The sequence below is a fragment of the Apus apus genome, chromosome 22, assembly GCF_020740795.1.
Source record: "Apus apus isolate bApuApu2 chromosome 22, bApuApu2.pri.cur, whole genome shotgun sequence".
NCBI lineage: Eukaryota > Metazoa > Chordata > Aves > Apodiformes > Apodidae > Apus > Apus apus.
In genome coordinates, this window is record NC_067303.1 from 201,261 (window position 1) to 227,929 (window position 26,669).

The following is a 26,669-nucleotide window of genomic DNA, read 5'->3' on the forward strand; positions in this document are numbered from 1 at the left end:
AGTGCTTCCAGGCAGGGAAATGCAGGGTCCCGCTGCAGTTGCTGTGGGCACCCCTTCTCCAACGTTCACGTGAAATTAATGCATTAGCATTAAATTAATGAGTTAACATGATCTTAAGCCCCCATGTCCAGAGTCTTCCTGAGCAAAGACCTGCTCCTTGTCCACCTCCCCTTTAGCTCATGCAAAATTGAGCATTTTTCACCTTTAGACACTATCTGGCAGGAGGCAGCATCTCAAAACTCCTTTTAGCAGAAGTTCTGAGGTATAAAAGATGCAAAACATCCCTGAATTATTCACAGGACATTTCAATCGAAGCCCCATGCTGGAATAAAGGATGTGGTGAAGGAGCCACAACCTGGGATGTCTCTTCTCTTTTTGGATGGGAAAACTCTTCATAGATTTACTGGGGAGAAAGGAATGGCAGAGAGGAAAAAATAAAAGGGTTTCCCCCAGGCAGAAAGGGCTTGAAATGCTCAGAGCACCCGTTTCTCTGGTGCATCCAACCAGAGCAACACAGTTGCATTTGACCTTTGGCAACACGGAAGATTTTGGAAACTTTTCCAGGGCCAGAGGAAGAAAATTGAAGTGGGGCACGGGGGGAGAAACGGCAAACCAAGACACCCCACCCCAGCAAGGCTTAGAAATGGTGGAAAATGAGTAAGAAACTCAGAACTGATTTTGCATTTCAAATACAGGTTTTAAAAAAGGGAAAACCTTGGAAGATCTTTATTTTCTTCCAGTTTCTCCTCTCCGTTCTGCTTCTTTCCGGTCCATTGAGCATCCAGGTGCTCCCAAGCTGAGCTTTCCATCACTCCAGCTTCTACTCAGGGCAAAACCTCAACAACTCAGTGCAAAACGTAAAAAAAAAAAAAAAAAAAAAAAAAAAAGTAGGACACCCAGCCTTGCACAATCCAAACTCAGCTTGATGCTCACTAATTACCTAGTAATAGTATTTATATGCTGCTGGCATGCTCGGAAATGCAGCTCTTAATAACCGAGGTCGGTATCAATATTAATGTCCTGGCTTGACTCTCAATACCTGGGGACTGATAAGAAACAAAGAAACATCACAGTAAAGTGCAAAGCGGGGCAGAAAATGGAAATTTAAAGGTATTTTTCTGTGTCTGTCAGGAAGGAAGATCAAATGATGGGATCTCCCCTTGGCATGTAACAGCAATAAAAGCAGAGAAGTTGCAGGTTCCCATCTCCAGGGCAGAAATCTTCCCAAAGCAGAACATTTCTCAGTCCCCATAAGCCCTTTCCCCAGCTTTAAGTTTTCCATAGGTAGAAGCAGGCTGGAAAAACTCTTCTTTCCTTATTATGGGAATAGATTTCCAAAATCCAGGGGCTTTCCCCTTGCCTAATTACTTCAAGACAATCACCTTTAAACATTCACCCCTGCAAACTTGGTTGCTCCTGCAAAACCCCAGGCTTTGGGTCAGCTCAGCAAGAATTACCGCGATGTTTCAATCCTTACAGAAAGAGGGAGAACACTCCCCAAAACTCACCAGTATTATATTGCACATATATATGCACAGGAATATTTGCAGCAGTGTGACCACATAGGGCATGGCGTGGGTTGCAAATGTGTCCCAGTGCCACTTGAATTTGATTAAAAACCTCTTTTCTTAATAATTTCTATGCAGAGAAACGGCACACCGGGAGCAGAGTTTAAATGGAGTTAATAAACTATTAATAGCCTGCAGGAAGGCTGTGATGGATTCGAGCTGCACGTGTTCCACACACTTGGGTACAAGGTGTTGTTGATGATGTCTGTGCTCAAAAAAAATCATGGAGGTCTTCAATGAAAAGTGGAGTTCCCGGAAACCTGACACTTCTCCTGGAAAAATGGTTATTTTCAGGATTTTCTCCATCAAAATGAAATTTGGTCATTTGAGAGTTACGCAGATGTAGCACTTACCCCATGGAGTGTTGGGTGTTGTGTTAACCCGCACTGTTGAGCTATTAATTAGTGTTGATTTGTGCTGGCTCGTGATTAATATTCCAAGAAAATTATTGAAAGCCATAAAGATCATGTCCAGAAACGTTAGGATGTTTCCTAGTTTTGGTGCTTTCATTTCTGTGGAAGCTGAGAATTTCTCTATTTTTTCTCAAATTCCAACTGAGAAAACGGCAAATTCTGGAAAGATCTTGAAACTAGAGCTTCTGTTTCACAAACCATGGTATGAAGCATCTACTGACACAAATTTATTTAAGCAGTTGTTAAAAAAAGGGAACGAGTAACACACTGAACCTACAGAGAAAAGCCAACCCTGCCTTGTTGACCACGACAACAACTAACATGTTGACCCTTCAAAAAAGACCCAACCCTGCCTTGATTACTATGTCATGTAGAAGCAGGACTCATGCCAGCTGCCCAAAGACAGCCATAAAAATCCAATGCTGCTATAAAGTGACTTCAGATATTGCAAGAAATCCCAGAGACTATTTATGACCTCATTTGGCAGTTTGGGCTGGAAACAGTGCTCTGTAGTTGTAGGCTTGGCTGTCAATTTTGGTCAAACTCAAGAAGATCTTTCTGAAAAGCCACTGAGTAACCCAGTGGAAACAGTAATTTTTTATATGGAATTTTTCCAAAAGCTTAAATCACCTCTTTATTACGTATTTCTTAGTTCTAAATTGTGGAAGGAGGCCACAAGGTCTATTCCACGAGGAGCCACCTATGAGAAGAAGACAGAGGGTAGAAACAAGTGCTTCTCAGGGAAAAAGGCACAATTTCCACTCAAGAGACACTGATCAACACCACAGACCCCCAAAAAAGAGCTTTTTTCTTTCTTTATTGCGGTGATGAAAGAAGAACCTTCCAACCTTCTTCCAACTTCTAGGTACTAATCACCTTTTCTCTGACCAAAGAGAAACGCCATTTCTCCAAACAAAACAATGTGAACCAATGAGAAGACCCTTCCCCACTGTTTCCAACCATTGTCAGTGAAAAGGGAGCACCTTGCCCCAACCCTTCCATCAGCACCAAAGAAAACACCCCAATCACCATGACTTGCAGATCCTTTCCTGCTTTTCCCCCTCCTGATGTTGGCTTTCCCCAAAGAACCTCCAAGATGCCCCAGACCATGATCTACCACAAAAAATAACCAAACTCAAATGAGAAATGGAACCAATTAATTAACTGGGAACAGCTGCAAGTCAACATGCTGCATGATCAACTTGCCTGCACTGGAAACATCTGGTTCATTGGCACTCAATGTTGGTCCCCATTTTATTGACCATGAAGCTGCAAGGATAGGATGAAGAACAGTAAAAGCCACTTCGAGGGTCACTGTAGCTTTTTGGCTCTCTGTCATTGGCTGATCTCCTACACAGCTGCTTCCCACTGAACAGTCACATCCCAACTCCAGTGCCATTGGCCATCAACCAACATGGGAATAAAAACAAGCTGTTGGGTTTTTTTCAGTTGATGTGACTTATTTGGGGATTTTTATATTTTTTGAAGGAGGAATACACAGTGATTTATCAAATTTTGTAATTAGATGGGGAAAAAAAAACACCTTTGCCGTCTCATTCTCACCAAGGTGGGCAGTTGGAGAGGGTCCAGCGTCGTGATTACCATCCCATGGTAAAGTGGATCTGGGACAATCCAATACCAATACTGTGAGGGGGAATATTTTATTTCTTCAGCAATAAATACTTATTTTCCAAAGTGCTAGTTCAGAATGGAGAAAAATGAGAAGGTTTGAAACACCTCAATGAAATTTAGTTTTTTGTTTGAATCCACAGCTCCACTCAGTGCCATTTTAATGCTATTTTAAGTGGAAATGTCAATTGGAAACTAACATTCAGAACTGTCAAAACATTTCACTTCTGCGGACAGAGCTGATAGATTTTTGCTAACATGTGTCCCAACAGAAAACACTTTTGGAATTCTACCATGAAAAAAAAAATTTTTAAAATATTTATTTATTTATTTATTTATGTTTAGAAATCAATATTTTGACTTATTCGAATGAAAACAAAGCTAAAATACAGTATTTCCTCCACGACACAAACACTATTTTCTGACAAGCTGTAATCACCAAAAAAGTGATCTGAATCAAATGTTTGCTGCCACGGTCTGTTATAATTCCATGGGAGGAGAAGAGAAACAGGTATTTGTAATCGTGGGCTCTTGGAACCCTTTTTTGCCAGTTAATTCTGTACTTGCACAGTTTTATCTGTTCTTGTAGCCCAACAGGATAAAAATTAGGGTGCAGGAAGCCCCGTCCACCATCCAGAACCATTTCCAATGAGTTGATTTTCTTTAATAGAAGGGGAAAAGCCTTGAAAAAAAGATGGTTTTCTCCTCTAGAAGAGGCAACTTTCGATTTTAGGGGGGATTTTTACTGTATTTTACATTAATGACACCTCCTCACCCCCAGCAGTTTAGGGGCGAAATGGCACCAGGAGTTTTTCCTGCACTCGCAGGAGAACATTCACAGGGGGGTGTTTTTTTAAATTCAATATAAATGTAATTTTCCAGTGATCTCAACTTTTAAATTCCCACCTTGCATTGCCAAAATTAAAAAATAAAATATAATAAAATAAAAAATCTAAAAAAAAAAGGGGGAGGGAATTGAAAAATAGAAAAGTAATCCAGGCTGGTTGCCATAAAAATAAATTAGTTTTACTGATTTTTCTTGTTCCAGGAGCCAGCTGTAAAAATGCAGCATTGCAAAATGGGCTAAAAAATGGAAGTTTTGGAGCCATTAGTGGGCTGTAAAGCCAAGTTTTTCATCCCAAAGCTCACACCTCCACCATCCTCAATGGAGCAGCTCACCCGCCCTCCATCACCTTTGAGTCTCCCCCAAATTTCCCTTTTTTCTCTCTTTTTTTTTTTCCTGAGCCCAGGCTCTGGCCCCACGCAGGGAATAAGCACAATTATCTCGTCTCGCCACATTTTTCCAGCCCTGCCTGAGGTTTAATTAAAGCCAAGAGAAAAACACAGAGGAGATACGCGTCGCTCCGCTATCGCCTCGTCACATGTGACAGGGACTGGAGGGGGGGGGGGCGGGAAATAAGGGGAAAAAAAAAAAGGAAAAAAACCCAGCCAACCCTTTATCGCAGACTTTTTAATTTACCAGACCTTCCTGTATATTGCTCTTTTATCATACTGACTTTCAAAAATTACATATTAAAAATATATATATGGCTATGTGTGCGCTCATGAGGTTATATATAATATATATTATATATATAGGATCCACACATGCCTTCTCATTATACAATATATATATATTTTGTGTATATATATATATATTTATACACACACACACACACATATATGAGCACCTTAATCCCCTGTAATCCCTTTGAATTACACCTAAACCACCCTCCTTGCAGGTGACCTTTTGGGAAAAGGCTGTTTCTATGCCAACAGCATGGTTGGAGTCAGGTGAAAGAAAAAATACAGCACAAGAATCTTGAATTTTTCCTTCATTTGGTGTTTTCACCCATGGCCAGGAGCTGCTTGATGCCAGAAGCCTCCCTTTCACAGGAAAACATTAATATTAGGAATTAATTACTATCTAAAGGGCTTGACTATCGGGGGGAGCTCAAGCAGATTTTGATTTTTCCTAAATTCCCAGCATTGTTATTGGATTAAATTCCCCTCATTTGGGGGTTTAGGAGCAAACTTCTACAGTTTTAAGGTCCTTTCCACCTAAAAATCTGCATTTCCATCCCCTGCCCTGACACAAATGTAACCCATGGACTTCCTACCATGAAGTCCAAATATATAAAATTCTGAAAATACCCCAATGTTGTTCCATTTTCACTGATTTTAAGGAATTCCAGCAAAAAGCTTATCTCTACCCAAAACAAAAAACAAAATTACAATAAATGGCCGACCTAAAGGCTGAAAAATTCAGAGAAATTGCTAAAAATAATCACAGGGGTAGAGTAACCCTGGGGAATAAGGTGGGGGTGAGATTTGGGTGAGTAAAAGCAGTTAAACATACACTATTTTCCAGGGATAAAGGCTGGAAAATTTTATTCCATTGAAAATTTGGGTTATTTTTCCTCACTTTCTTGAGTTCCTCAAGTTCCAGCTCAACCCATGAAGCCACATCCCAACACAAAGCATTTTAAAAAGGATGCAGAGATGGAAAAATATTTTTTTTCAGCACAAATTCTTTTTTCACTTATTTCTGGGGGGTTTTGATGCATTTTAGAGATTTCCACAGGGACTCGGTGACCCACTGGGTTGCAGCATCCCCAAAATTTTTTTTTGTGCTAGTAGCAAGAGGGACAGCATCCAAATTCCTGCTTTTTTCTTTTTTCTTGGTGGGCAGGGATGTATTTTTTGTTTCCCTCTGCTCTGACCCCAACTCCTTCATGGGCCTCAGGAAGGAAAATCCTTCCTGACAGCTCCATCTTGCAAGGCACCGAACCAAGAGGATAAAAATACTGGTTGTCATGGGAACATAAACTCCAGAGTTTGGGGAAAAAAAAAAAAACAAAACAGAATTAAATCTTGCACTAATGTCACCCCACTGCATTTTGGTGGGTTTGAGGATTTTGGGGCAAAAATCAGAATTTAAACCAATCCAATCAGGATTTGACGTCATTACATATGTTTTCCCTCAGCTAGATGCATCTCCAAAGTGGGAAGACATCTATAATTTTTTAAATTATTATTATTATTATTAAAAATAAGGATTAATCACAAATCACTGAATCACCATCCAGTCTCAGAGCCATCACTCTGGATCAGCTCCACAGATGCATCCCACTTAATAGATATAATATGAATTTTTGTATCTCTTCCAGAAAAAACACTCACCAGGCCTAATCTTATTCACTCAAAATACACCGTGATCACTTAGCAAATATTAAATTAGAATAATAAGGCCCCAGCCAGAGCATCCCCTTTTCCAATGACTTCACACAGGCTTAAAGAAACTTCTAGAGTTCCTGAGCAGGGAAACATCTCACTCCAAGGAAAATAAATCCTTTTGGATTTCATAAGCCAGAAATTTGATATAGCGAGGAGACAGGCACGAGGTCACTTAAGAAATTAAATGGTAATAAACCTATTTGGAATAACAAGGGCACATGGGCACAAAAAAATATTCCCATCATTAAACTTGAATTTCCAAAGGCAACACAGAAGAGGGAAATCATTCCTGGTGTCAGAAGAACACAGTTACTGGAACTAATTTCTTGGCAATGGCAATAAATCAGCTCTACGCTGGTACCTGAGCTCAGCAAGTGCAAAGGTTGGACGACACAGAATCACAGAATCACTTAGGTTGGAAAAGACCTTCAAGATCGTAAGAGTCCAACCACTAATCCTACTCTTTCAAGTCCAGCACTAAGCCATGTCCCCAAGCGCCACATCTAGAGGACTTTTAAACACATTCAGGGATGGTGATTCAACCACCTCCCTGGGCAGCACATTCCAATGTCTGACAACCCTTCCAGTGAAAAAGTTCTCCCTAATGTCTAGTCTAAACCTCCCTTGGTGCAGCTTGAGGCCATTTCCTCTTGTTCTATCACCAGTCACTTCTGAGAAGAGACCAGCACCTACCTCTTTACAACCTCCTCTCAGGCAGTTGTAGAGAGTGATGACGTCTCCCCTCAGCCTCCTCCTATTCAGACTAAATAGCTCCAGTTTCCTCAGCCACTCTTCATAAGACTTATTCTCAAGGCCCTTCACCAGCTTGGTTGCCCTTTTCTGGACATGCTCCAGCACCTCAATGTCTTTCTTGTATTAAGGTTCCCAGGTGCAAGGCAAGGGGTTTGCAGGGTTTACAATGCAACATAACACAATTAATTAAGGGTTTGCAATGCAACGTGTTTGAGGTTGTCTACAATGCAAGGCAATGTGTCGGCAGGTTTTGCCGTGCAACGTGTTGCAGGTTTGCAATGCAATGCAAAAGGTTTGCAAGTTTTGCCCGTCACTGTGCTTGCAGGTTTTTGCAATCCAATGTGGTTGCAGTTTTTCCAATGCAATGTGCTTGCAGGATTCGCAATACACTTGAAGGTTTTGCAGTGCAACCTGTCTGCAGTGTCTGTGATGCAATGTGCTTGACTGTTTTGCAGTGCACTGTGCTTGCAAATCTGGGCACCTCTGCAGTGTACTGCATGCTTGCACTTTTGTAGCTCTCCAGTGCAACCACAGAATCACAGAATCATAGAATTGTCAAGGTTGGAAAAGACATTCAAGATCATCAAGTCCAACCATTCATCCTACAAGCCCTAACCACTGAACCATCTTATGAAGCATGACATCTACCCCTTTTTTGAAGACCTCCACAGACGTGTTCACCTCCAGGTGCCTCCACCACCTCCCTGGGCAGCCTGGTCCAAGGCCTCACCACTCTCTGTGAAGAAACTTTTCCTAATATCCAGCCTGAACCTCTCCTGGTGCAGAAAACCATCTTTTTTTCAAGGCTTTTCCCCTTCTATTAAAGAAAATCAACTCATTGGAAATGGTTCTGGATGGTGGACGGGGCTTCCTGCACCCTAATTTTTATCCTGTTGGGCTACAAGAACAGATAAAACTGTGCAAGTACAGAATTAACTGGCAAAAAAGGGTTCCAAGAGCCCACGATTACAAATACCTGTTTCTCTTCTCCTCCCATGGAATTATAACAGACCGTGGCAGCAAACATTTGATTCAGATCACTTTTTTGGTGATTACAGCTTGTCAGAAAATAGTGTTTGTGTCGTGGAGGAAATACTGTATTTTAGCTTTGTTTTCATTCGAATAAGTCAAAATATTGATTTCTAAACATAAATAAATAAATAAATAAATATTTTAAAAATTTTTTTTTTCATGGTAGAATTCCAAAAGTGTTTTCTGTTGGGACACATGTTAGCAAAAATCTATCAGCTCTGTCCGCAGAAGTGAAATGTTTTGACAGTTCTGAATGTTAGTTTCCAATTGACATTTCCACTTAAAATAGCATTAAAATGGCACTGAGTGGAGCTGTGGATTCAAACAAAAAACTAAATTTCATTGAGGTGTTTCAAACCTTCTCATTTTTCTCCATTCTGAACTAGCACTTTGGAAAATAAGTATTTATTGCTGAAGAAATAAAATATTCCCCCTCACAGTATTGGTATTGGATTGTCCCAGATCCACTTTACCATGGGATGGTAATCACGACGCTGGACCCTCTCCAACTGCCCACCTTGGTGAGAATGAGACGGCAAAGGTGTTTTTTTTCCCCATCTAATTACAAAATTTGATAAATCACTGTGTATTCCTCCTTCAAAAAATATAAAAATCCCCAAATAAGTCACATCAACTGAAAAAAACCCAACAGCTTGTTTTTATTCCCATGTTGGTTGATGGCCAATGGCACTGGAGTTGGGATGTGACTGTTCAGTGGGAAGCAGCTGTGTAGGAGATCAGCCAATGACAGAGAGCCAAAAAGCTACAGTGACCCTCGAAGTGGCTTTTACTGTTCTTCATCCTATCCTTGCAGCTTCATGGTCAATAAAATGGGGACCAACATTGAGTGCCAATGAACCAGATGTTTCCAGTGCAGGCAAGTTGATCATGCAGCATGTTGACTTGCAGCTGTTCCCAGTTAATTAATTGGTTCCATTTCTCATTTCCTCTTGTCCCATCACTGGTCACTAGGGAGAAGAGCCCAACACCCACCTCACCACAACCTCCTCTCAGGTAGTTGTAGAGGGTGATGAAGTCTTCCCCTCAGCCTCCTCTTCTCCAGGCTAAACAGCCCCAGCTCCCTCAGCCTCTCCTCATAACACCTTTTCTCCAGACCCCTCATCAGCCTAGTTGCCCTTCTCTGTGCCCTCTTCAGCACCTCAGTGTCCTTCTTATACAGCAGTGCCCAAACCTGCACCCAGTGCTCCACGTGCAGCCTCACCAAGGCCAAGCAGATGGGCAGGATCACCTCCCTGCTCCTGCTGGTCACACTATTCCTGATGCAGGCCAGGACGGTGTTGGCCTTCTTGGCCACCTGGGCACACTGCTGGCTCATGTTCAGCTACCTGTCAATCAGCACCCTCGGGTCCCTCTACTGGGCAGCTCTCCAGCCACCCCTTTGCAAGCCTGTAGCGCTTGCCGGGGGTTCTTGTGGCCAAAGTGCAGGACACAACATTTGGCCTTGTTGAAACTCATGCCATTGGCCTTGGCCCAACGGTCAAGCCCATCTTAGTGTCATCTGCAAATTTATGGAGGGTGCACTCTATCCCTTCATCCAACTCATCAATAAAGATGTTAAACAGGACCAGCCCCACTCTTTTGCTGTGCATTTGCTCTCTTTTTTTGCAACTACACAACACCCATTTGCCTTTTTTTTTTCAACTTTGCAATGCAATGCCTGTCTGCAACTGTTTTTGCAACTCTGCCTGAACCTTGCAACTTTGCTCCAGACACTTCCTCTAAAAGTCTCCTTAAGTTTCCTCTAAAATTCTGGCCAATGCTTTTGAGTCCACCCCTGATTCTGGCTGAAAAATTCCAGGTGACAGACAACAGGGCATCCTGTTGGTTATACAGATTCCTATTTTCACTCTTTTTTTACCCAAAATAGGGGAGTTCTGCACAATTTAACTTCTCTAGAGCAACCAAGCCACAACCCTGCTGCTTCTTGATGGGAAAAAGCTCTGGTTTCAGGTATTTCTGGCTGTCAGTGGGAATTCGCATTGCAAATTACACTGCCACCTAGGCAATGCCTTCCTTTTCCAGCAATATTCCCCCTAAAAAAAAAAAAAAAAAGAAAAAAAATTGAGGGAGAAATAAGCCTCTGTGCCTAAAAAGGGTATTTTTCACCCCAAATCCCTAGGTAGGAGAGGTTTGGCTGCTTGCAGGCCTGTGAAAAAAACCCACAACAAAACAAGTTAAAGCAAAAAAAAAAAAATTTTAAAATCAAGCAAGTGCAAAAAGGAAGGAAAAAGAAAAAAGCAAGGAAAAGGAAAAAAAAAAAAGGCAAGGAAATGCAAATAAAAGCACCCCCAAATCCAGCTTGTTGGAGTAGTCTGGGGGAAAAAAGATTGGGTTGAGGTTGGTGGTGGCTTTGCCACAGCCTCGCAATCCCTTGCACACACAATCCCCCATGGACTTGAGCACACAGGTTCCCTAAGGCTCCAGCCTTGCTCCTGCCAGCCAGGATTTGAAATCCATATGGGAAAGAGGCTGGGATGAGAAGCAGGAGCAGAGCTGCACTCTGGGGAGCCCAAAAACGTGGATTTGGGGGGATCTGCTGCTCCCCCAAGTTGGAAAATAGGATTTTCCGGTTGGGGTGGGGAAAGGAAAATGCTGTTGTCAAAGCCAAAGCGAGCGCCATGAAGGGACTACACGGGGTAGATGGTGCATTCTGAATTAATTTCACTATTTTTTAGTAATGTGGTCCAAAAATTAAGGTCTGAGTACAGCAGAGAGAGATGGGGAGAGGCCCTGGTGTCACCAAATTCCAGCATATATTATATATTAAGTATTATGTATAAAATATAGGTGCTATGTATACTATGCACTATATATTGCATTTATTATCTTATACGGGAATAATCTATATCATACTAAGTATTCCAACATATATTAGATTTTAATCCCATATATAAAGTTATAAGTAAATGATAAATAAATGATAAATAAATTAATTAAAATAAATTAATCCCATATCATACTATGTAGGAACAATAAGTTATTTCATATCTATTATTCCCATATATAATAATATACATGGTCTGTTGGGAATAATATATATTCTGTTTTATTCCTATAAGTAATCTATTATTCCCATATACTCTATTCTATTTATGGTATATAGGGTAAGGTAGGGTAGGATATGACATATGATACGATATTACTTACATTACATTAACTACATTACGTTACTTTACATTATTCTATTCTATTCTATTGGACCAATACATAATATGTATTACTCCCGTATATGGGAATATGTATCATATAATAGGAACAATACAGACTTCATTCTCTATATTATATATTTTCATATATTTATTATTATCTCTATGTGACCATCATTGCTTTTCCCAGTTATCTGGGGGAAAAGGCCTCCTCCCCCGGTATCTGACATTAGAGGTTCCTGCAGGACAGGACTAAAGAGCCGCCAGACAGAGATTTGGGAAGATCCAGGTCCGGTGCCAATGCCCTCTTGCAACCTCTGCCACAAATCCACCTCTTTTTTCCCAAAAACTCCCCCCTACTGCATCACTTTGGGGACGCTTTGCACAATAACAATGAAAATGGACCCATTAGGATTGATATTTGTTAGGATCACTATGGCTCATCTGGAGGGGCCAGAGAAGGAACTGGGAACTGGCTCCAGTGGTGGAAAGGGAAAAAATGCAAATTCTTCTGTGTGAAAAGCCGAGACTTCCCTAATTGCCCCAATCAACCGCTGGCGCAATTAGCTGTGGCCAACCCAATGGGTCTGAGCACGGCTCCTCATCGCAGCCACCACCAGGAGCCGAAAAAATGGGTCATTTTCATAAAAATGACATCAGGATCCTGCAGAAAGCAGCACCGTTAATGACGTGTTTACACAGAATAGGACAATTTCTGTTTAATGGTGATTGCCAGAGAGGAGGAATTAAACTTCCTGGAGTCTGGGGGTTAGGGATAATGGGAAGGAAAGAAAGTTATGGAGGGCGTAAATCAGGAGATCTCACTGGGAAGGGGGGGGGGGGGGGTTAGGGGGGAGGGGGTGATGGCCCCACATTCTGCTCACCAGGAGCACACAGCCCTGCCATGCTCCCACATGCAAAACTAGATGGATTTTGATACAAGGCCTTTTGTGCACACACACATATTTGCATACGTGCAAATATGTATGTGCATGCATGTGCACATCTGCATGCAAATTAGCAAACGTACACAGGCAATCATGGACATGCAAAGGCACATGCAAACATGCATGTGCAATGGCAAACTTGCATGTAAACATGCAAAAGCAAATTTTCAAATGTATACGCGCACACAAACATGCACATGCAAACATGCACCTGCAAACTCACATGTAAGCCATGCACATGCAAACTTGCAAGTGTACATACACACGCAAATAGGAACATTCAAACATGCACATGCAAATGCAAAAGCACACACAAAAATGCCTATTCATGTGCAAATGCACATGCAAACATGTACACACAAACACACATGCAAACAGGCAAATGCACATCTAAATACAAACATGCACACATGCATATGTACAAATGCACATGCCAAGACGAACCTGTACATGACAACAAGAACATGCCAACATGCACATGGATTCACATACAGCCAAACATTCTCATGTAAATACAAACACACACATGCACATGCAAACCTGCAAACACACATGCAAAAGCGCCTGCAAACATGCACATGCAAACATGAACCTGCACTTGCCAACACGCACTGGCCAACATGCAGATGCAGTTACGCACATGCCAACACGCCAACACATGCATGTGCACAGGAGCCCTGGTAGCACCATCCAGACCTTTTTTGCCCTCTGAGCTCACCAGGTCCTGCCTGTGATGCTTCCAGATGTCAGGGGTGATATTTCTGCTCCCACGGTGGGCAAAAAAAGTGCAAAATAGGGTTTGATCATGGACAATAAGGTTTTTGGCTGGCCAGGTCACTCACACTGATCCTTCTTTTTCATTATATTTTAATTATTTATTTTTTTTTTCCAGAGTGAAAATCATTATTTCTTTCCAAACAAGCCAAGCCACAACAGCTTCTCGCACCCAGCTGCTGTGCAGGATGAACAAAGTTTTCAGGTTCTTTGTTGTGCCAAGGCGGTTCCCATCCCGCACAAAATCGTTTTGCCATTGGGCTTTTGTGTATGCTCATTCCTAAAGTGAACATCTGCAGGACAAGCCCAGATGTGCACCGTCACCCCTCTAAAAATGAAGAACTCCAGCTCCCAGGCACAGAATAAAGCAGTGTCTGGAATGATTTAATAAAAGCAAAATTAAAATCATTAGTGGAGGCTAATGAAGAACATGCCTTGCAAGGTTTGCACAGGAATAAAATGGGAACAGGGGAAAAAAAAAAAAAAAACAACAAACAAACAAACAAAAAACCTAAATCCAGCTCTTCACCCCATGCTCTAAAATTTCACATGTGGATTTAGTTTTTATGCTGGAGAGGACCACAGCAAGGACACTGGCCAGGACCAACCCAAAGATGATGGCCACAACCAAACCAGGAATGCTGGAGAGGACCAACCCAAGGATGCTGGAGAAGACCAAATCAAGGATGTTGGCCAGGATCAAACCAAGGATGCTGGTTAGGACTGAACCATGGATAGTACATAAACTCAAATTGAAGATGCTGATTAGGGCTAAGGAAAAGATGCTCCATAAAACTGAACCAAGGACATGAGCTAAAATCCTACTGGAGATGCTGGTGAGAAGCAGAGCCTGGCTGTGGGGTAGGGTTCACTCAAGGATGCTTGGATTAAACTAAGGCTAAACATAACCCTGGGATGCTCGCAAGGACACTCGCTAAGACCACAGCAAAGCTGAAGGTGATGTCTGGGATCAATGGACGCCAAAATCAAATTGAGGATGCTGGCTGGAATCAAACTGAGGAACCTGGTTGAAATCAACCTGAGGATGCTCAGACCAAAGCCACTGGTTAAAAGCAAAGCAAAGATGGTGTCTAGGACCAAAGTAAAGACGTTGGCTAAGAGCAAAGCTCAGCAACTCACCATTTCTATCCAACTTTCAAAAAAACGATAATTTTTCCATGTCCCCAAGCCACCAGCAGCCCAGCAAGACTCAGGGATGGCTGTATCCCACTGCCTGCCTGGTGTGGGCATGCCTTAAAGTTGGATCAACTCCCACAACCCCACAGGCTATTCTGTGTTTTGGTTTTTTTTCTGCAAGTCTTTTGCTGCTGCTGTTTAACTCATCGCAAAACCTCACACATGAATTTTAGTAAAAAGGGTCTTTTTTATCCTGAATTTCTTGCAAAACACACTGCGAAAAATTTCTGCACAAAGCGCAGGTTTTGGCTGTTAAATGGGGATACTCAGGATATTCAGCCTTTATCAAAGGCTTCTAGTGACTCTAATCTCCCCACAAAATTAGTATTTAGCTCCTGAGCTCATAGGAGAACCTCAAGATTTGGGTTTTTTTACACCTGTTTGCATGAGTAAATCAGCTGAATCAATCAGAGTAATTCAGTCCAGCCATGTCCTTTGCCCACCCCAAAAAAAATTATTCCTCATAATTTAAAATTCAATTAGCTGTTGTCTTCTTCTATTTTTTTTTAAAAGGCGATTTTTCCCAGAAACAGCTGATTTTTTCCCTCCACTACCTCAGCACACCTGAGCTTAATTTAACCCCCATAAGTAACTCCAAGACAGTGAAAGCTGCCAAAAAAGTGTCTTCCCTGCAAAGCTAACAGTGATGCAACAGCTGGAGGAAAAATAATGGTCCAAAAATTACACCCAGTTTCCAAGCAGGACTAAAAATAATTCCTCTGCTGAGCTTTGAAGCGACTTTACAGCATTTTTCTGACCCGGGATGAAGACAAATTAAACCCTGAGTGTTGTTAAAGCCTCATTGAATGTTGCATCCTAAAAAAATATTAATTGCAAAATGATTTTATAATTATTTTACTAAGGATGCGGCTGAGATCTGATGCTCTGCAGCTACACCAGGTACTTTTTTTTCCCATGCATTTAAGTGCCATAAAGTTGCAACCTGGAGCCAGGGAGGTTTGGACATGGGATTATATAAACTCTGTGCCTAATGATTGGCACCTAATTAAGGTCAGGGCATGCTAGCTTCATCAAGAGATTCTGTGCCAAGTCTGCCCTGCATTGGGTTTTTTTTTGGAGATTAGCATCCCTGGCTGTCTGGTCCCTCATCCCAACAAGGTCACATCAGAAAACAGTCCGTATTTCAGCTCACAGGTTGTACCATCAGGGCAGCCTTTGGGTTTGCACTAAAATAATCCCAAAAGAATCTCCCAAATTATTCCAACAAGCATATTCCCAAGAGGAAAAAATGTGGATTCCCTCAAATTCCTTGGAAATAAGAAGGGTTGAAAGCTTGGAGGGATGCAACCCCCAAGCGAAAGAGGATGAGGATGGTGGTAAAATAAGGACTAAGGCAATGGCGCGCATCCGGTCGCCGGCTGGCAAGGAACCCCGAAAGGCCAGGGTGAAAATTAGCAAAAGTCATTAAGGTAATGACATGGGGGTCTGGGGCAGTCCCAGCGCTGGGTTAATGGAGCTCTGCAGCAGCAGCTGCCAGCCGCCTTTGCCAAAACTCCCAGATTTTGCCCCACATCAGAGGCTCAAACCTGCCGTCGGCACGAGGTGAGGATGTGAAGGGCTTTGGGGTACCATGGCTGGCTGCTGCTCGTTGCTTTTTCCCCCTCCTGAGGGCACAGATTCCTGCAAAATCTCCTCTAGGGACGGCTTCTTGCAAGGACAGGGCTGAATTTGCACCAGTTCTTAGAGGCTTCAGCATTGGCCAGTGCCAGCTGCCACTGTGGCCACAGCACCAGATTTTGCCATCCCTGTTTTAGAGGGTTTTTGGCTTTATAAACCTAAAATTGCAGCTCTGGGTGGCAAAAGCAAAGCTTAGGTCCCCCTATCACAAGACAGCTCAGGCTTGCAAAGCCTGCATGCGTTTGCCTGCCTAAAAAATGCCATTTTTGCAGGAAGAAATCCCACTATGTGTACCTTGCTGGAAGGTAGGGCTCCGAGGTCAGTTAGTTTCATAAAATAATAAATTCTTCAGGTTTTTTTTCATGCATTTTCTTAGAGGGAACAAGGGTGAGTGGCCCTGGGCTGGGGATGGCATGTGGGAATTTCTCACAGCTCCCTGAAGGATGCACAGTTCAATATTCCTGTTATTATGCAGAAAAATAAATATCTTTACAGTAAGAACCCCCTGTTCCTATGGAAAAAGTTATTATTTTATTTTTTTTAATAGGGCATAGGCAGTTTTTGGGGGAAGACACTTGATGTGCACAAGACATTAAGGGAAACCCTGGGACGTGGGACACAACCGTCAGCAAAGGATGCAGTGCCAGCCAAGGGGCCCCTGAGGCTTTTTAAAGAAAAAAAGGGATTTCCCAGGTATATTGCAAAATTCGTTCCCCTGGTTTGGTGGAAAAATCCATATTCCAGCAGTTTAACACCCAGAAGAGCTGAAGCTCTCTGGTGTGATGAATATGCAAAGAACAGCAGCCCTGAGCCCCAGTCCTGTCCCCCTGGCTCCAGCACAGACTCCCCCTCCAGAGCTGTGATCCCCCTCAACAGCCACAGATGCCCTTCCCTTCTAATGGATGTAAAATATATGTATATCTTCATCTGCATTATTTGTTTATATTTGCCCAAATTTGTATTACTGGATTATTTGATATATATATATGATGTATATGTATCTTCATCCACATTATCCAATTAAATTAATCCAATACATATTTTATTGGATTATAATTACTACATAGATATAATCGGATACTGTGGATAAAGACATATATATAACATCTATATATATAAAAACTCCTAAATACATAGATAGATAGATAGATAGACAGACAGACAGACAGACAGACAGACATATATACATATACATATATTAAACTTCTATATATAGAGAAAGAGGATATATGGGGGGAGAGAATATCTAGAGAGAGGATATAAATAAAAAATATAGAGAGAATATACATTGTATTCATATATTGGATATATTCTAATATATATTTCTATCCAATGGATTTAGTATATGGATGCAATAGTATGGATATAATGATATATGGGCACATATAATAAATACACTGGATGGATACAATGTGATACATCCAAACCATTCAATATAGATACATTTTTATCCAATACAATCGATCCAATGGATGGCTATAATGCAATATATCCAGTGTATCTCAAATATATCCATCCCACCTTCTGTAAGCATTAACCTTTCCCGCTGCGATTTTTTATCTCCTTTAACAAACTTGCATTTTTCTCACAAAAAAAAAACACCTTTTCTCATGTTTTTGGCTTTTCCCCCTCCACTGTGCTGGCAACAGTTCGCATTTTTCTCTGATGAGCAATTCCCAGATTAAAGCATTTCCCCTCTCCCCCATTCTGAGGAGCCTCTTGCTGCCAGAAATACTCCTGTGCTAGCCAAATCTCACCAAAACCCAAAAAAGCTTCATCTCCACCCCTGGCTGCTGGGCCAGTAAGTTTGATAGCAGAAATAGGTATTTTAGTGCAATAAATAGACTATATTGCTATCTATATAGCTAGCTATAGCTATATAGCTAGCTATATAGATAGCTATATAGCTAGCTAGCTAGCTATAGCTATATAGATAGCAATATAATTCTTGCTATCATAAATAATCTATGCTATATAATATACAGCCATAGAATCATTCTTAGACTATATATCTTAGACATTCTTAGCACTATATATCAAGCATTATTTATAAATATATTGCTTATATCAATTATATATCTATTAATATATTGCTAACATCAATTATGTTGTCATCAACAAATTGCTTTTGTCAATATATATTTATATAATATAGAATTCTGACATTATTTAACTATATATCAATATATTAATGTTTTACATTAATATGTTAGATTATATACCAGAGTTATATTGCTATGTAGTATATGCTTCTGTATATCACTTTAAATAGTATATTTACAGCAATAACTATAGTATATCACTATATATGGAGACCAAAAAAAAGGGGGGGAAGCCAGCTTTTGCTGGAATGTAGAGAAAAATAATGAAAAAATCCCCCCCAAAAACCACAAAAAGGGTTCAAGCTTGGATATGAGGAAAACCCAGGTGCACCTCTGAGATACCACGAATACATACATATATATATAAAATAGACTACGGCACCAAAACCACACCCAAATCCCTTCATATGGTGGAAAGTCACCCTGATAAAAGAAGTTGCTTCAATCTCTTTTTTTCTTTTTGTTTTCCTTTTTTTTTTTTTTTTAGCCTACAGAGCTGGAGCTGGGAATCCATTAGCCTTTAATGAAGTGAAACCCTCATCTTGCTGGAGCCACCTCATTTAGCGCAATTGTTTCGCAGCCATTACAGAAAGACAATTACAAGGAAGCGGCGAGAGTAATTGGAAATGCTGGCGGGAGTTGGGCGAAATGATAATAAATAAAAATATTCCCCCTAATAAGCTCTCCAGGAGGGGGGTGGGCTGGAGAAAATCAACATAATTAGAACTGAACCTCAGCAAGGAAAAACAGACAGCGGGGTGGTGACCGAGTGGCACGGCGGAAAAGTGGAGGAAACTTCATTTTTTGCCCCCAAACAAATCTTTTTCCCACCTATATGAAGCCATCATGAGGAAAAAAAAAATGGTTGAAAGTAAAGCAAAAGAAAAAAAAAGGTTAAAAATGAGATGGTTTTGCTGGCAGGATGGCATGGAGGAGCAGAAACCAGTAACAGTAATATCTCTGCAATGGGTTTTTTTATTTTAGCATGTGAAATGCAATTTTTTTAGCAAAGGCTGAATTATTGTAATATAATAAGAATGAAAAATATATTTAAAATCTATTTTAGATCTAATAAGAAAAATAAAAGTATTACAGATGGAGATCTGAGGGTATTTTGCTTGGTGAAGGAACCAAAAAGAGTTACATCACATTCCAAACCCTGCTTCCCTCCTTGCTTCTGAAATCCTGGCTTGTCCGCCCAAAATAAACCCTGTCCCCTGAGAAAAAAAGTCCTTTATATTTTGGGGTTGCACCTGAAAAAGCCATTCAGGCAGGGGCTGGCGAGCAAAAAAGTCCTTTCAGTGTGGTTCTACACTCAAAAAAGCTCTTCAAAAAGGGATTTGCACTCAAAGTCCTTCAAAAAAGGGTTTGCAACCCCCAAAAAAGTCATTCAAAAAAAGCGTTTGCACCAAAAAACGACCTTCAAAAAGATGTTTGAACTCAAAAATATTCTTCAACCAGTGCCTGCAGCAAACCAGTCATTCAAAAAAAGCCGTCTGCATCCAAAAAAAGCACTTTTTTGCATCAAAAAAAAAGCACTTAAAACAGGTTTGCACCAAAAAAGCCCTTAAAACAAGTGTTTGCACCCAAAAAAGTCCTTCAAAATGAGGTTGGGACTCTAAAAACACCCTTCGAAAAAGGGGTTTCCACTCAAGAAAAGCACTTTAAAAAAGGGTTTGGACCAAAAAAGTCCTTAAAACAGAGGTTTTCACATTTAGGCCATTAAAAAAGGGGGTTTAAAGAGGGACTGGGCACCCAAGCAGCTCACTAGCATTCCCCCCCACTCCCATTCTCTGCATATCCAATATTATAATACACCCAAAAATAATAGCCTCAAGTTAATACCCTCCAAAATAATAATTTTAAAATTACCCTCAAATATATAATAAAATATCCCAAAATAATAAAGTACTCTCAAATAATTAAATACCCCACAAAATAATTATGCTCAAATAATAAAATACGTTAAAAAAAAAAATCCCGAAATAAACAATAAAAGTAACTACCCAAAATAACAAAATACCCTCCCTAAAAATACCCACCAAAGTAATAAAATGCCCCCTGGAATTATAAAATACCCCAAATAAATAATAAAACTACCTAAAAAAATAAGAAAATTCCCCCCCCCAAGTAATAAAATTTCAAAAATAATGTAATTAAATACCCCAAAAATAAATATTCCAAATAAATAATAAAAGTACTAAAATACCCCCATCAACCCTCCGGCTCAGGGGCAATTTTCATTTAAAAACCATGCACGTTTTTGCCTCACCACCCCCTTCCCCCCTGAAGATCATTATCACAGAACGAAACCAGAGATAAACCACTTTTATCTTCTTTCCTTGCCCTTACGGTGGGATTTTGTCCCCCTCCCAGCGCCCATGGAAGTCAACTCATGTGGAGAGTTAATGTTTCGTTAATACATATGATTTTTTTTTTTCAATTAATGTATAGGGGGTTTTAATTTTAATTTCCCATTTTTCTCCTTGATCACCAATTGTTTGGCTCTCAAAGGGGTTTTCAAAGTTCTCCCCAGAACTTTTTTAGCCTCCCCTAAGCTGCAGGTGATGCTCATGCTTTAAAATAATCTTAAATAGTATTAAATAATATGAAATAATATTGAATTATATTCAATAGTATTAAATGCTAGAAAACATTATTAAAGAATATAAATAATTATTAAATATTATTAAATATCCTGCAAAACCACATGAACAAATATTTAGGAGTTGCAAAATGCCTCCAGTACGGAGCTGGGTACTGGATTCCTGCCAGGAAGGTGCTGGGCAAAGCTCTTGGAAACTGGGGGAAAATGGGGCTGGTTTGGAGTTTTTTTAGTTCCCTGGCAGTAAAAGGAAGAGGGAGGACGTGGAGCTTGCTGGGAGCACACATGGAGGTGGGCATGGGAGCAAGCATAGAGTGTGCAGGGGAGGATCAACGGGAGCTGGAGGTGTGCAAGGTAGCAAGCAGGGAGTGAGCAGGAGAACATGCATGGGAGGATGAAAAGAAGCTTTAGGAGTGCAAAGCGTGCATGGGAGCATGCAGGGAGCGTGCAGGGACCATACACAGGTGGATGAATGCAAGCTTGAAGTGTGCAAGGAATTGTGCAGGGAATGTGCAGGGGAATATACACTGGTGGGTGGACAGGAGCTGGAAGTGTGCAAGGAAGAGTGCACAGGAAACTAGGAGCATGGAGGGACAGTGTCAATGAACGTGCCTGCAAGCTTAGAAGCAGCATCCATGGAAAGTGCAGAGAAGGGTGCAGGGGAGCTAGAGATGCGCAAGGAAGCATGCACAGAGGATGAGAGGCTGTTTGGAAGCATGCATGGAGCGTGCAAGGAAGGGAGAGTGCCAAGGAACATGCCCAGGAGCTTACAAGAAGCACCCGTGGAGTGCAGAGGGGGGCTCGGAGCGTGAGAAGAGTGCACACGAGGACACTCCAAGTGTGTGTGTGACTACAGCCTGAAATGACAAAACCAGGAAAAGAAACTTGGGGAAAATGGGCAAAAAGTTGATTTTCTGAGAAATTTCCTGGTTTTCCCTTCTGGGCAAGCAGCTCCAGGCAAGAGGCATGCGAACTGCTGTAGTGGGAAAATCATGTAATAATACATATATAAAATATGTTATACAGAGTTAGACATTTTTAATGTATATATGTTTTATCTATATATATATAGATATAAATATAGCTGCATATTTATGGTATAACATAATTATATATAGATTATGTGTTACCTATATTATCTGTTATATATCAAATACAGTTAGTATAATTTAGTCTATATAATATATAGAATATATTACATACTATTTCATATGTCTGTATATATGTGTATATACATATATATATATATACACTATATTAAATGTATTATATATAGTATAGATACATAGATAATATAGGAACTGGAATGAGTTGCCCAGGGAGGTTGTTGATGCCCCTTCCATGGAGGTTTTAAAGGCCAGGTTTGAGGAGGTTTTGTGCAACCTGGTCTAGTGGTAGGGTTCCCTGCTCTTGGCAGGGGGTTTGGAACTTGATGATCTTTAGGGTCCCTTCCAACCTTAATGATTCTATGATAACATGCATTCTATATTATCCATGTACCTGTATTATCTATATGTGATATATGATGAACATACAGCATTGATACATACATATATATGTTTTGATTCATGTATATAGATTGATTATTATCAATTGACTCATATATATAGACTCTATATAATACAGATAATATGGTTAATATAGATTATATAGATTATATAGATAGTATACATTATCTAGATAATCTAGATAATGTAATATATATATATGATCATATGAGATATATAATAAATATACAGAGTTAATGTGGTTTATTTTCATTCACTGGAGCTTGGGCAAAAGGGGGTGATTTTTCTCTCAGGAAAACAATTTAACATAAAGGCTGGAGCTTATATATATTATATTCTCTCTTAAGTATTCTATATTCTAGATTATGTATGCTAGATATTAGATAGTATATGTTATTTATATATTATATCTATTTTATCCAAAACCTGTGGTTCAGTCAATATTCTGTAGAAAATACACAATTTTTTAAGTCAACTCCCAGACTTCAGTCCCTGCAGACAACCAAAGAGCTGCAAATAGACTGGAAAACACTGCTACCGGCAGCGAGACACTGTGCTTCCCCCCTCCCCAATTCATATGATTTCAACTCATTTGATAGAAATATAGAATAATAATTATATTAGACACCTGAGATACAATAGGTCCCACTTCTAGCTCTCCATTGAGATCTATGGAAAAACAATAATATTTGAGATATCTGGACTATCTGGTTCCAAGGGAACTGGTCTATACTGTTCTGGTCTACTCAATCCAAAGATAATTTGCTTGGAGATTCCCAGTGGGGATGACAGAAATAGGGATTTTTAGGAGAAAAACCAGCACTGCGATACGGAGATGCACAACTTCAGATCAAACAAGACCCCCCTGGATTTGCAAGAATTTCCTTCCTGAATTCCCTGGATTTATTTTTCAGAATTTCCCAAATACCCTAAAAATCCTTCATGTCCTTATTTAATTTTCCTGCATTCATTTTCCTGAATTTTCCTGCATTCATATTCCTGTATTTCCTGATCTTTCTGAATTAATTTCCTTGCACTTCCTGATTCTGCAGGATTTTGCTATCCTGGTACTACACCTCTTTGCAGAACATCCCATTTATTCTCAAACAAATCCACTTTTTGCTGCAACACCTCAAGAACCCAATGACAAACTTTGGGACTATTTTAAAGCCCAAAAACGCCACACAGACTTTTCCTGATTTATCAACCCTGGATAAGCCAAACCCTTCCTGAATTTGGTACTTTGCAACCAGAAATCTGTATTTCTTTTGGTGCAAAGGCATCCCAACATGCAGCCTCACCGGAGCAACAAGGAGAATCCAGGGAGCAACTCCTCTCTATTTTTGGGGTACAGAAAAGCCTTATTAGGGTTGCAAAAATTAATTAATTTGCCAGGGCAACGTTTGCATCCTGCAGTCTCCATGGGGTTTTTCCAGGAGTGGCAAATGTTTATTTAGCCGGCAGTGGCTTTCCCAACCATTCCCTATCGTGCCTGGAGAGCCGCACGGACCAAGAGGAGATTTAATTAGCAAAAATCTCGTTAGGCAAACGAAATTATCTGTAAGACAATACTCCTTCGGACAGGGGGTATGATTAAACAAAGGCGTTAATTGCACCAGGCACTCTGATGCTCATTGCCAGGGTGGGGAGGGGATTTTTTGGGGGGGTGTTAGTGCTAAGGGCCCCCGTGCTTGCTGAAAAGCCCTTGAGCATCTCATTAGCGTGCCTTGATTGCATCACAGTAATTGCACGTTGGCACTGGTAGGTTTTTAGTTTCATCACCCCCGAAAATAAGGAAAAAAAAGGCTGGTTTTGAAGGTTTGGAAACCCCAAATTTTGACTGATCGTCACAGGGACCATGTGCCCGCATCACATCACTGAGCGCTAAGTGATGGAAATGACTTTTTTTGGAAGATATTTATAAACATTTATAAAGAATATTTTATCATAATGAAATACGATATTCTATTATATCATACATTATTATATAATGCAATACAATATAGTATAATATGATCTAATATTAAATGATATGTGCGATATTGTAATATAATATCAGCATATCGTGATATATTATTATGATATGATATAGAATATAATGTAATGTCATGTGATATAATGCAGTATGATGTGATGTAGTGTGAGAATGTAATATAATATAATACAATATAATGCAATATAACATAATATAATATTGATGTGTTCTATAATACCATCACAATATTATATTATATATATAATAGTATATATGTGATATAACTATATGTTATACAATAGTATATGATACTATATGCTATATTGTTATTATCATAATATATAGTAACATATTTAAATTATTATTATATTTTATATAATAAAATTTCTGCGATGTAATATATTGGACTTGATAAAGAGGTTGGTGGAGCTAGGTTCCGGTTGGACTCGATGATCTTAATGATCTTTTCCAACCAGAATGATTCTGTGACCGTGATTTTGTAACAGATGTATATATATTGCAATGAAATATATTTCATATAATAAATGCTTTTAAAAATCAAAAATATATTTTTGAATACTTGTAACTGCATAAAAATACACCTCTGTAAAAACAGAGATATTTCTATTTTTAGGTATTACTTCTAGGTCTTGGGGGGTTTTTTGCCCTAAGGCTGCAAGCCTTTTCACCCAGGTCCCTAATGATGCCCAGAAGCACTGCAGCATTCCTGTGTGATAAGGCTAATGGCACCAATTCAGGGCAAGAGAAGCCCTCCCTTTCCCAGAATCACTCCGGGATGCCTTAAATATGGGGGGGGAAGAAAACCTCATTAAATTGACACCCAGTCAACGCTCAGGGGTCTTATACATACATTTGTATTTATATATCTATATATCTTGTTCAAGACGGTCACTTGTGTCCACTGCCACCCTGGCTCCAATTTTTATCCTCCCAAAATTATGCTTTTTTCCCCCTTCCCATCCCTTCTCAATCTATATCTAGAAAAAATATAGTCTCCAATCTGTGCATATATATATATTTATTTATTTATTTATTTATTTATAAGGAGTATTACATAATGTTCTTAAATATATATTGGGGAACATTTTGTGATAATATGTTTCCCAATATATACTGAGGAACATACATAAATAATTTCCAATATATTATATTCCCCAGTACATTCTCCCAATATATTCCTCAATATTGTAATATCAATATACTACCATCAATATAATCTCATTAACATAATGCAAAGTAATATAATACATACATATTTTATATTCCTCTATTTATATTATATACTTTTCTCCACATATATACATTGGGGGGAATATATTTCTGGGTATTATATAATATTATCTTATTTGTAATATAACAATATTATGAAAATACTATTTTAAACAGTAATATTTATTAATAATTACATTTAAATACTGATACTGTTTAATTAAATATTACTTAATAATATTGTGGTATTATTTATTATGATACTGTATAATCTCCCTCCTCTATATATTGGCTCTTAGATGGACCCCACCCAAAACCTCCCTCCACACCCTTGGCACCAATATGCACAGCTGTCATGTGGGTTGGTTTTATTTTGGATGCCCTGCAAGGATCCTTGCCAAGGTCATTAATTTGGGTGCCCTTTGAGCATCTTTACTAATTAGGATGTCTTTCAGGGTCTTTGCTGATTGGGACACCATTCCATTGGCTTTGCTCATTTTGGGTGCCCTGTTGGAGTCCTTCATTTGTGTTCCTGTGAGCATCTTTGCTAATTAGGGTGCCCTGTCAGGATCTTCTGCCAATATCGGTGCTCTGAGAGCATCTTTGCTGATTTGGGTACCTTCCCATGGTCTTCGCTCATTAGCGTGCTCTGCAAACACCTTGCTAACTTGGGTACCCCATCAGGATCTTTGCTAATTAGGATGCCCTGCTGAGGTTGTTAATTTGGGTGCCCTGTGAGAATCTTTGCTGATCCGGGTGCTTTGCTGGGGTCTTTATTCTGGGTGACCTTTGCCAATTTGGGTTCCACCCCACAGTCTTGCTAATTAGGGTGCCCTGCAGAGGCCTTTACTTAGGGTGCCCTGTGAGGATCTTTGCTGAAACGGGTCCCATCCC

The 26,669-nt window shown here is 40.0% G+C and overlaps 1 protein-coding gene across 5 annotated transcripts in view; it reads right to left on the bottom strand.

Annotated features, from left to right (window-relative positions):
• Nucleotides 1-26,669, bottom strand: part of PKNOX2 (PBX/knotted 1 homeobox 2) — an 89,781-nt gene that overhangs the window by 49,525 nt on the left and 13,587 nt on the right. Inside the window, exon 1 of one of the 5 annotated variants that reach the window (XM_051638724.1) lies at nucleotides 3,545-3,562. The exons of 3 other annotated variants lie outside the window; for them this stretch is intronic. The gene's annotated coding sequence lies outside the window, so the exon portion shown is untranslated. Of the gene's footprint in view, nucleotides 1-940; nucleotides 1,413-3,544; nucleotides 3,563-26,669 lie in introns of those variants that run through there. One more of the 5 variants, XM_051638722.1, reaches the window with a different exon arrangement.